The sequence below is a fragment of the Hyperoodon ampullatus genome (genome assembly GCF_949752795.1).
Source record: "Hyperoodon ampullatus genome assembly, chromosome: 1".
Classification (NCBI taxonomy): Eukaryota; Metazoa; Chordata; class Mammalia; order Artiodactyla; family Ziphiidae; genus Hyperoodon; species Hyperoodon ampullatus.
Genome location: NC_136914.1, coordinates 18,291,783 through 18,304,665, shown reverse-complemented (window position 1 = coordinate 18,304,665; position 12,883 = coordinate 18,291,783).

Sequence of the window (12,883 nt, the reverse complement as noted above, 5' to 3'; positions counted from 1 at the left end):
ACCCAGTCAACCCACAGAATCATGAGAGACAAAAGAATTTTCTTTTAAGCCATTAAACATTTGGGTATTTTGCTACATAGTAAAGGGTAATACAAATAGGAACAAAGTTTTTTTTAACTCATTAAGAATGTAAAATATTTCAGGGTAGGAGAAACCTTGGTTAAATGAGTTCTTTCAGGGTACCAGTTCATTCAGAGAACAGCTCAGGCATAAAATCTTAATATCATCCAAATGGGTGACCTGAGTACAAGCACATGATTACAGGATGCACTGTTTTTCAACAAAATGCTGCTTTCTTGTTAATCAAGTGGTTTGCATTAAAAATAAGGACATTTCTTGCTAGAATCAATTTGAGGAGTCATGCTGTAGTGGCTGTTTTACTTATGTTTTATATTCTTGTTAGGTAAGTAGAATAGCAGCAGTGGTACTCATTACTAGTAAGCCTTTTGTCATTATGAGTTGTAACTTCACATCCATCAGCAGAGTGGTGTTAGATGTAAGTGGTGTCTAAATTTCTATCTTCATGCATCAAGAGGTATAGAACATAGCATAACAATCCATTCCTAAGTTATTTACAATAATTAGTTCAAAAGTGACATTTACTTGACACAGGACCTAACTAAGGAGCCATCTGTTTTCATTTTCTTATTTCTTCTCCGGTCACCGATGCTCCTTCTCACCTGCCCTAAAAGTGCACATATCTCTTCTATGGGGGATGAAAAAGTAAGTACTGAAGACTGGCTAAAAATCCATTTTTGCATAAAGAACAGCAACACCTTACTGCTGTATCTGTTCAAATAGTGGTCAGTGGATGGGAGAAGGAAAAAACTGAAAGTGTGTGTGTGTGTTTACAGGTGTATTTGATATTTATAGCATCTGGGTATCTCAGAACTCAGATACAAAACCCTCTCATTTTGTTCATGAGGAAATGCAGAGAAGCAGACCCTGGACACCATGTTAAAATTCTATCTAGAGGCTTTAACATTATGATAACCTGCCAAACTTCATAAAGCTATCCAACCTTAAACACAAGAAGGCTTACTCATTTGCACATGCCAGTATATATAAAAGGATAACACAAGAAGATATTAGGCAATTAGGAACAGAAAAGTATGAAGGGGAAATTTGTTAGTTATTGTAGAGCACAGATCAAGACATTTTTGCTCCAGGCTTAAAAAAAGCTTCTTCTAAAGAGCTTCACATAAATATTTTCCCAAAGAATTTATTCTTTGTTTACCATTATCCCTAAAAATGTAATAGCTAAAAGCTATTAATCCCAAAGGCACTAATTATCTGAAAAGTTTTTGTTAAGTAGCATCTATGTATGACATTATAAAATATACTGTGAAATATTAAAAAAAAAAAAGAAAGAAAAAGTAGGACATGTTCTCTGGCCTCACTAAGATTACAGAGCAAATCAAAAAGACAAAATTAGGTTGAACTAAACAATACTAAAGATGCAAAAGTTACAGTGTCATATCCAAGTACAGTCTTTCAGATGGGAATTAAGGCTAGTTTAAGTTATAGGATTCAGAATGCTGGAGACAATCCGCCACGGGTCCTGAGGATCCCTGCACATTCTTTCTGTGTGGCAAAGAATGCAAGGTCCTGATCACTCTTTACCTGATCCATTCCATTTTCCAGGCTTGTTTTGTTGTTGTTGTTGTTTTCCAGTGAGCAACACGGAGGGATGAAGTAACACCTCTTCCCAAAGAACAGCTTTATTTCCACTCACTACAAAAGCACTGAATCTCCCAAGCGGTGGTTCTCTCTCCTCTAACCTGAAACAGCCCACAGTAGTGCAGGCACCCATCATGGGTCCTCTATAGCCCCCATGTATAGCTGTCAGGCAAAATACAGGATGTCTAGTTAAATCTGAATTTTGGATAAACAATGGACTTTTTTCATTTGTGTCTCAAATATTGATGGTACATATGTAAAATGATAAAATACTTAATTAAAATTCAAATTTAACTACGTATATTTTTGTCTGATAAATTCAACAGCCTATCTTCATGGTACATGGTAAGCATGGGAACCAACAAAAGCAAACATGAAGCTCTGCCTACTGTTTTTGCTTTTGCTCTGAGTAATGAAGTCCTTTGTCGCTGACCCATGAGTCTCATGTCTTCCCAGCAGTCATGATACAGTAACAGGCTAACATGTTACCCTGCAAGTATGGAAAAATCTCAGATTCTGCATAGCTCCTGATATAGAGAAGGGGAGTTTGTTTGGACCTGTCTCATTTTAGTAGTTTATAGCTAAGCAGAGGAAAGGCTGGGGGTTTTCTAGACGGGGAAACTGAGCCAAAACGGAACACTCTTTGGAGAATAAAAAGAAAGTAAAACTGCATATTCAGAAAAAACAAAGTTATAGAGGGCCTTAAAATTGTTGAGAAACAATTCTCTATGGGTCCCTTGCATTTCTTATAAGCAGAAGCACTGATTGTTTTTGTTTTAACTAACTTTTCAAATATGTTTATACAGTGAACAGCCTTGAAAGACAGTATATCCTTCCAGAGCTAAGGGTAATTTTGTCTACTGTTCAGTGTAATAAAGATAATGTCTCCTTGTGCAAAGTTCAGGCAGGCTTACAACACCTTTTAAATATTCAAATGTCCTAACTTTGATATTCCTCTCATGTAACGCAGCACACTGTATGTTTAGGCATCACCTGGCCTTCATACTACCCTAAACAAATTGGGTCTTAGGGAAATGAGGCAAATGCTGATACTCTTGCTGCTGCTATTGCATCAAGTAATAAAAGGTCTATGTCTCTGTTCCAGGTGTCTCATACCTTCTGCCAGCATCTATGAACTGTGGCAAGCTAACCTGTTAGCTTGCAGATAGAATAAAATACCAAACTCTACACAGTTCTTAAGACTATACAGGGTTTTGTAATTTTGAAGAATTTATACATGTGACAGTCACTAGAGGACTACTACATGTTTTGACTTGAAGGCTGACAGGAAGAAGATGAGATTTTGACATGATTCTCAGGCTCTTTCTCACCTCCAGGACCTTCCTATATACTGATTCACCGGCTGGAAGAATGTTATCCTGTCCTCTTCTTCTTAGTACACAAAATGCACCCCCCCTACACATGCATACATAATTTCCAGGCTAAGTATTTCTGTATGAGCTGTCAACCATTCCAAGAAGATTTCCCTGGCCCCTTCCAGTTCCGCTCTTTTGTTTTTTCCAAGTACTCCTAAAATGTCTTGTACTTTTAAGAGTCTGCATCACATTATTGTAATTTCTGTTCATACACCATTTCACCCACTAGACTTTGAGATCTGTAAAGACAAGTTTAAAGTCGTATTCTCAATGCTTAGGATGATAGTTGGCATATTAAAAAAGTCTTGATAAATAGTTGTTGAAAGAAGAGTTGTAGAAGTTTCAGGAAATTCCCTTCCTTGTGATATGTTTGGCTGAATTTTCAAAGAAATTATTTTTAAGCACTAATCTATGATTATGGAGTGCCATGAAAACTTAATGAGTGATGGGCTTCCCTGGTGGCGCAGTGGTTGAGAGTCCGCCTGCCGATGCAGGGGACGCGGGTTCGTGCCCCGGTCTGGGAAGATCCCACATGCCGCGGAGCGGCTGGGCCCGTGAGCCATGGCCGCTGAGCCTGCGCGTCTGGAGCCTGTGCTCTGCAACGGGAGAGGCCGCAACAGTGAGAGGCCCACGTACCGCAAAACAAACAAACAAACAAACAAAAAACGTAATGAGTGAGAAAAGATAAGGGCCCAATATTTTAGTTTCTCATTCTATTTCCAGAAAGCTTTTCCCTATTTAGTTGGCTCCCTGAAAGATCTGAAAGATGTCCTTTCTAGTCTCAAGAATCTCTTATACTGGCCATTTTTTTTTTATAGTGGCTTATTTAAGGGCAGATTGTTTTCCCACTAAAGATGGAATTTAGGGACTTCCCTGGTGGTCCAGTGGTTAAGACTCTGAGCTTCCACAGCAGGGGGTGTGGGTTCGATCCCTGGTCGGGGAACTAGGATCCTGCACACCAGCATGGTGTGGTCAAGAAAAAAAAAAGATGTAACTTAAAATGTCGTTATTAGAGTAATTATGGGGAAAGAAGGGAAGAAGTCCATTCCAGATGGATAAAGACAATAAAATATAGGTGCTATGGACTGAATTGTGTCCTCCTCCAATTCATATTTTAAAACCCTAATCCCTAATATGATTATATTTTGAGATAGAGTCATTAGGAGTTAGTTAAGATTAAATGAAGTCATAAGGGTAGGCCCATAGATACCATAGGACTGGTATCTTTATACGAAAAGGAAGAGAGAGAGAGGGGGAGAGAGAGAGAGAGAGAGAGATCACTCCCTTTATCTCCACATGCACACAGTATGTCAATATTGTAGGGGTTAAAGTTTTATCCCCTAGAGATTCATTGCACAGGCCTGTTCAATATGGAATTCTAAAAACATGGAAAATATTTATTTTACTAAGGCATCTAGTGTACCAAAATTGTTATAAAAAATGAAATTAGAAGGTAATTTTTCTATGCTAACACATTTATTTAAACTAGGACGTTAACCTACTTTAGCTAAATTAGAAAGAAAAGTATTGACCTGAGGAGAGTTGTGCATTTTTGAAACTCTTATGTAGGACAGAGAATAGAACATAATATAAAGTATCCTGAAGGTTTTTCTTGCACATATATACTGACAGACATTCTGTAATTAGCCAAATATTTTAAAATATGGGTTTCCTCTCTTTTTTATGTTTCATAGTAAAATCTTTAAAGGACAGAATTATTTACACATACATCAATTTTTTTTTTTACACCATCTATAGTATACCCAGAGAAACACTATTCTTTGACTACTTGGTATTAAGAGATATTGCCCCTGACTTTAGCAGGATTATCAGTAAGATATTGAACCTGGTGAGGTTTAATAAGACATTTTAAAATCTATTTTTTAAGCTGGATGACAAATCGCATGCATGGGTTTATTTTCCACCAACCATTTTAGCTACTCAAAAATAAAGCTGTGCCAGAGTGAATAACTTAAACTACATAGTTCTTGTTGACAAGCCTAGATTTTCACACACATTCTTAGTAAATATTACCCAACTAAATTTAAAGTTTACAGTGAGGGAAATCAAATATACATCCAACTCATGTTTTTTATTTGTCAATAATAATACTCTAGTATTTTATTAAATGTTTGTGTCAGGCACCGTGCTTAGTACTTCATATGCATTACTATATTTTATCACTTCTAAGAAACTTATTTTTCACATTTTAATACCTCTGAAATATGGATTTATCTTAAAATAACTGTTAGACAGATATCAGAATTCAGTTGTTACTGTGTGTACATATATGAACTTGGCTGTTATCCCTAGGATCATGACTAGATAACTGAAGTCCCTCAGTCAACAAATCATTTACAGACCATAGTTAAGCTGGTAGTATATTTTTTTGTTAAATAACGGTGCATTTTACAATATTTTTACTCATGGTCAAATTGCCTCTAGATTAATTTTTTTTTTTTGCTGAAAAATAGACATTGTATAGCATTTTGATGCGCAACAACCCCAATTGTTCATCATTTCTTTTCTTTTCTTTTTTTTTTTGGCTGTAAATGGGCCTCTCACTGTTGTTGCCTCTCCCTTGCAGAGCACAGGCTCCGGACGCGCAGGCTCAGCGGCCATGTCTCACGGACCCAGCTGCTCCATGGCATGTGGGATCTTCCCGGACTGGGGCATGAACCCGTGTCCCCTGCATCGGCAGGTGGACTCTCAACCACTGCACCACCAGGGAAGCCCTGTTCATCATTTCTTAAGGGAAAAGTCTCATACCAAGCTTTCCAAAGCAAAGACTAGAAATATTTTGTCTCTGACTAGACATTTATATCTTTAAATGTCCGATGTTATCTGACTTTGATCTCCCACATTTACATGTAAACTTTAATTCAGTACACTAACCATCTTAATATGTATAGGATAGGATGCAAAGGGATTAGAAAAATAAATTTAGAGTCAGAGGTCATAATGGTAATAATAATAATAATAATAATAATAATAATAATAATAATAAACTTGAAAAGCCATCAAAAACAGTGCTATTGAAAGAGCAAAATAATTATTTTAAACTGTAAATTTTATATAAGAAAGCAAACTACTTTATAAAGGTAGTGTTAGTAATAAGTCTGAGCAAATGGCCCATACAACCCATGCCTCTCATTAATAATGCAAAAAAGAAATTTTTTTGTTTCTACCATTTTTGCTACTTGAACACATCACTGGTAAATGTTGAGATAAAAAACTAGATTAAAAAAATGCTATAGAAAATTCAACAGAGCGGTGTGGAGTCCTTGGGAAGCAAAATAAGATAAAGATAACAGGAACCAATAGGCTTGGTTCCAATACTTATTTAGTTGTGCATATTGAACATACATTTCAAGAATGTCAATGAAAAAATTCAAAATTAAAAAGTGATTTAAGCCAATACAGTGAATTCATAAGCACATTAATTTGCATGAAGTAGGTGTTCGGTGAATATAGGTTGAATGAATATCTGTAACAGTGGAAGGGTTACAAGGAACAGTAGTCTTGAAAAGCATACAAATACATTTGGCTACAAAATAATTTCACCTGTAAGATCTGAGAGTAGCAACAACATTTGAAATATGACAGGAGTAATGGAATTAAAGAAATTACGATAGCCAAATAAACAAGATGGGAATAATCATTAACATGACCAAAACAAAAGGATATTTTGTAAGTGAAATATAATTTGTGAAAGCACACAAACTTTGGAAAGCTCTATGTGAAGCTGATGTGCCCATTAATCCGTAGACAATATCAAATGGTTAATCAGACAATGAATCAATCTTCCCTGACATTAATTGAGTTGGTGAAATAAATTAATAATCATCTACATATGAAGCACCAGCTGTTGGTCTATAATCCACATAAATATATGAACAGTTTCCAGACAAAACTAATTCAACTTATCAATGCAAAGTAATAACAGAAATCATTGGTTAATTCCAAAAGCACAACATGATGATGCAGTAGATATGCAAATTTTGCTGCAAAACTACAAAATAATGCCTTGATTCACCAAAATTAGAAAAAGCCAAGGAGTCTATTTGAATTGACTTACTTATCTCTTAGTGTTACTATAAATCTTGAAATAAAATAATTGTGGTTGTTTTACTATACAGCAATCAAACTCAAGAGACTATTTGAAGCAAATTTAGCTATTGTCATACAATGTCCATTATACGCAAGTACTATTAGCTACAATTCAGTTAAGACAAAAGCAGTTCAATTTTTTTAACAACATAAATTACCATAAAATATGTTGAAAACTGACTATCTCTTGGCCTGATGTTATATTCTTCTGATTCTTCCTTGTTAGTTATAGGAAATAACTTATCTAGTATCTCTTATTATTTATGTATACATTTAAGTTACAACTACATCTTGCTCATGCATTTCATCAGAAATTAATCTGAAATTCAGATTAGATATAAATAAAACATATTTGTTCTTCAGCAAAAATAAATATTAACTTTCTGTATAAAACTATTAGAGTGAAAGCATAAATATCAAAATAATTAAGTATATTTTAAAATATTACAGTTATGAAAGAGTGCTCTATTAGAGGATGTCTTATTCAAACTCAAAGGTGGCTAATCATTTTTGTTTTATTAATCCTAAAAAATCTTACAAAATACAAGAAAAAGTAACATTATAAAATTGATTTTAAAAATTCAGTGTCTCCAGAGTTAACAGACTACATGGCCAGTATGAAAAATTAAATATGAAATGTTCATAAAATTGACTATATAAAAATAAAGAATGCATAATATAGAACGTTTATGGTTTTATGATTACCAGGCAAGAGGCAAAGACTTTTTGCACTACATTCTTAATTGATTTTAAAAAATATAAGAACTACTCTGAAAAAATGACAGCAATATACACACACACATATTTATGTATATATTGTTCCTAAAACCAAAACATTGCTTACCTGTTTTTAATTGATTTTCTATTACAGTGAGAAAATATATCTTATTAAATCTGAGCAATCAAAAATAGAGAAGGAAAGTATTACAGTCACTCTTTTAATATGATTATTTCCTAGACAGAGAAGGCAAGATATTATTCAATATCAAATTCAGAACAAAGAAATGGCTTTAGAAATATTCAGGTGTCATAACTTGTTTAAATTTCCATCAACACAGTGAGAAATATTCCTCAAAGATACTCAGACTCATTTACCAAGTGACCTGGGCAATGCTTCCGAGACCTCATATCAATCTTGATGTTAAATTTAGTTTTTCAGCATTAAAAAATAACTAAGTTTATGCAATCAAAAACTTAGGAAATTAAAAATATATTCTGTAAATTTTTACAGCTTTTGAATGATAAAAATGTTAAAGATCTCTATGGTTTTTAGATAAGCTTCAGGTTAGTTGAAAGTAAAAGAGTACTCTGTATATTTATATTTGATAATAATTTTTTAATTCTGAAAAACTCTTGTCCTTGATTGAACACTGAAGAAACTTAAAGCACAAAGTTTCTGTACAAAGTTATTGCACACTAAATGCTCTCATAGCCACCATATTAAAGGAACAAAGGCTGAAAATGTCACCCGGTCTAGGAAGAATGTTTTTGCTAGATTGTGCTAGGTTGGTTGAGTTGTCAGAATAAGATAAATGGAGCTGAGCGGTACCATTAACCTGTGACATTTCTGACAGTGCAAGGCTATGGCTATGAGAAAAGTAGACTATTTTTTTTCTTTGCTATTCCTCAATTTATAATAGGAATAAGAAAAGATAGATGAAATGTTTTAATGAAAGACAGAAACAGATCAGAAGTCTATCTTGAATAATAGATGCTTTCCATTATATGTAAAAGCATATTCCCAAATCAGAATATATTAATAAATATATCACATAATTTTTTCTATATTTAAAGGAGATAAACATTAAAATAGTCCTTACTTTTATCTAGCCATTTAAGAATAACAAAAGCTGCTTTTCCTTATTGACACCTTGCTTGTACTTCCATCAAAAAAAGATTAATTAAAACTAAATCACTTTTATGACAATAAATCTCATACCATTCTTAAAATCACTATTAAGTTTAAAATGCAGAAGCAGTAGTGGCACTTTCTGTTTTTAGGTTTACTAAAATTACATAGAAACTTTAATATGCTTATAGTTTTTTAATTACTGAGTTTCCCACTGACATGGAAAAAGTAAAATAGATAGATGATGGCGGTATTTTTGGAAAGATGAACTAATAAGGTAACACAAAGACTAAATACCAGTTAATGTTCATAATAAGAGTTAAAAAATCTAATAAAATCATGAATTTGTACTGATATTTACTTATGATTTGATGATAAAATCTAATTGCCTAATATGACTCTATGCCTTACTTATATGTGTCAACAAAATGACTTTTTATGATCCTGCGTCCTTGCAATGCATATACCAAAAATTCAGTTTTAGAGGACAAGAATGTTACACATTTACTGACTCGTAGGAACCAATATCTTTTATAAAATCATGTAACTTATACAGGCCAACAAAAAATCTGTACTGGTCACTGTGCTGAAGAAGGACAACAGGAAGATGCAGAGAGATATAGAGCTTGTACTCAATGTGCCCAAGACTAGAAAGGAATGCAGAAATAGGATCAATGCCTATATCGATAATACAGTGCTAAAATGCAACAGTGCTCAGAACGAGTTATCAATTATTCATTCTACAACAATTTATTGGGTTATTACTATATGCCAGATACTGTTCTAATTATATTTAAAAGGGAACAGAGAGATAGATAATTAAACAGGTAGGTAGGTAGATAGGCACACAGGTATATAGATATGGATATTTCTCTCAAATATTTAAGAAAATATTATTAATAATGTATTATATATATATAATATATATACATATATATCACAACCTTCAAATCATGTTGTACACATATGGATTTGTCATGTGAAGTGATGATTTTTTTTAAATTAGTACAGATTTAATAGTACTCCTAAAAAAAAAAAATAGTACTCCTATCCAGCATTAAGTAATATCTGTGATCTCTCAATTCTTGATCAAATGTTACATTTTTTAACTGCAACTTTGAAATTTCATTTAGAATCTGAAGTGGCAAATTCACTTCCTTAGTCTTCCTCTCTTATGAACTATTCAATTATCTCAACCTTTTATACTTCAAGGTTGGTGCAACTATCACTTTTCAAGATTTACCTGGTCATCACATTGAGAATTTTAATTATGGAAAATCAATGCATAATTTTAAGAACAATCATCAGTATTAAAATATAGAGACTGCTTACACTCCAACACAGCTATTTATCTTTCTGTTTTATATCTCAGGAAAACAATGCTGCTTATTCCCTATAGGTCCCTAACAACACATAATGATGTTTATCTCTTAAAACTTTCTTTTCCATCCCCCAGCCCCACCCTCACACAGCTTTACTGAGGTATAACTGACAAATAAAAATTGTACATATTTAAAGTGTGCAGGGAGTTCCCTGGTGGCCTAGTGGTTAGGATTCCAGGCGTTCACTGCTATGGCCCGGGTTCAGCTCCTGGTCAGAGAACTGACATCCCACAAGCCGAACTGTGCAGTCAAAAAAAAAAAAAAAAAAAAAAAGAAGGGTGCAATGTGATGATTCGATACACCTGTACACTGTGAAATGATGACCACAATGTGTTAACACATCCATTACCTCACATAGTTCAACTCTGTGTTTGTGGTGAGAACACAAAATCTACTCTCAGTAAATCTCAAGTACTCAAAACAGTATTATTAACTGTAGTCACCATGCTGTACATTAGATCCCCAGAACTTACTCATCTTACAAATGAAAGTTAGTACCCTGTGACCAACCTCTCCCTTTTTTCCCCACTTCCCACCCCTGGCAACCACCATTCTGCTCTCTTTTTCTGTGAACTTGACTTTATATTCCACACATAAGTGAGATCATACAGTGTGTGTCATTTTGTGTCTGACTTATTTTGCGTAATGTCTTCCAGGCTCACCCATGTTGTCGCAAATAGCAGGATTTATTTTAAAGGCTGAAAATATTCTATTTTGTGTGTTTTTACATTTTCATATTTTCTTTATCCATTCTTTTGTTGACAGTTATTTAGATTATTGTCATATATTGGATACTGTAAATGATGCTGCAGTGAACATGGGTGTGCAGATATCTTTTCAAGATCCTGATTTCATTTCCTTTGAATATACCCCCAAAGGTGGGATTGCTGGATCATATGGTAGTTCTATTTTATTATTACACAATGGCTATACCAATCTACATTCCCACCAACAGTGTACAAGTGTTTCCTTTTCTCCACATTCTCACCAGCACTTGTTATCTCTTGCCTTTCGATAAATGCCATTCTAACGGGGTGTGAGATGATATCTCATTATGGTTTTGATTTGCACTTCCCTGATGATTAGTGATGCTGAGCATCTTTTCATATATCTGCTGGCTATTTGTATGTCTTCTTTGGAAAAATGTCTAATCAGATCTTTTGCCCATTTTTAAATTGGGTGTTTGGTTTTTTGCTGTTTAATTGTAGGAGTTTCTTATATATTTTGTATATTAACCCCCTATTAGATATATGGTTTGCAAATATTTCTTCCATTCCATAAGTTGCCTTTTCTTTTTGTTGATTATTTCCTTTGCTGTGCAGATACTTTTTAGTTTGATGTAGTCCCACTCATTTATTTTTTACTATTGTTGCCTGTGCTTTGGGTGTCACATCCAAAAATTCATTGCTAAGACCAATGTCAAGGAGATTTTCCCCTATGTTTTCTTCTAGGAGTTTTACAGTTTCAGGTCTTACATTTAAATCTTTAATCCATTTTGAGTTAATTATTATTTGTAGTGTAACGAGTCCAATTTCATTTTTTTGCATGTGAATTTTGAATTTTCCCAACATCATTTATTCAAGAGACTATCCTTTCCCTATTATGTATTCTTGGCCATCTAGTCAAAGATTAGCTGACCTATGCAGGGGTTTATTTCTGGGCTATAAATTCTGTTCCATTGGTTTATGTATCTGTTTTTATGCCGGTACCACATTGTTTTGATTACCATAGATTTGTAGTATATTTTGAATTCAGGTAGTGTGATATCTGCAGATATTTTCCTCTTTCTCGAGATGGCTTTGGCTATTTGGGGTCTTTTGTGGCTCCAGAAGAATTCTAGGATTGTTTTCTCTATTTACATAAAAAAATGCCATTGGAATTTTGATAGGGGTTGCATTGAAACTGTAGATCACTTTGGGTACATTCTAACAAATATTAATTTTTCTGATACATGAACACAGGATATCTTTCCATTATTTGTGTCTTCTTCAGTTTCTTTCATCAATGTCTTATATTTTTATCCATACAGATCTTTCACCTCCTTGGTTAAATTTATTCCAAAGTGTTTTATTTATTTATATATTTTTGCTGCTATTGTAAATGGCATCAGAGAGTTCATTGGTAGTGTATAGAAACACAACTGATTTTTGTATGTTGATTTTGTATCCTGAAACTTTACTGAATTCATTTATTAGTTCTAAGTTTTTTGTGTAGTCTTTCAGGTTATCTATCTATCTATCTATCTATCTAAAAGCATGTTCTCTTCAAACAGAGACATAAAGAAAAAATATTTAATTTTTCACGATTGAGCAAGATGTTAGCTGTGGGCTTGTCATATATGGCCTTTATTATGTCAAGGTATATTCCTTTTATATCTAATTTGTTGAGTTTTTATGATGAAAGTTTGTTGAATTTTGTCAAATGCTTTTTCTGCATCCTTTGAGATAATCATATGTAAAGCAAATAACAGGGAGACTAAATAGTAG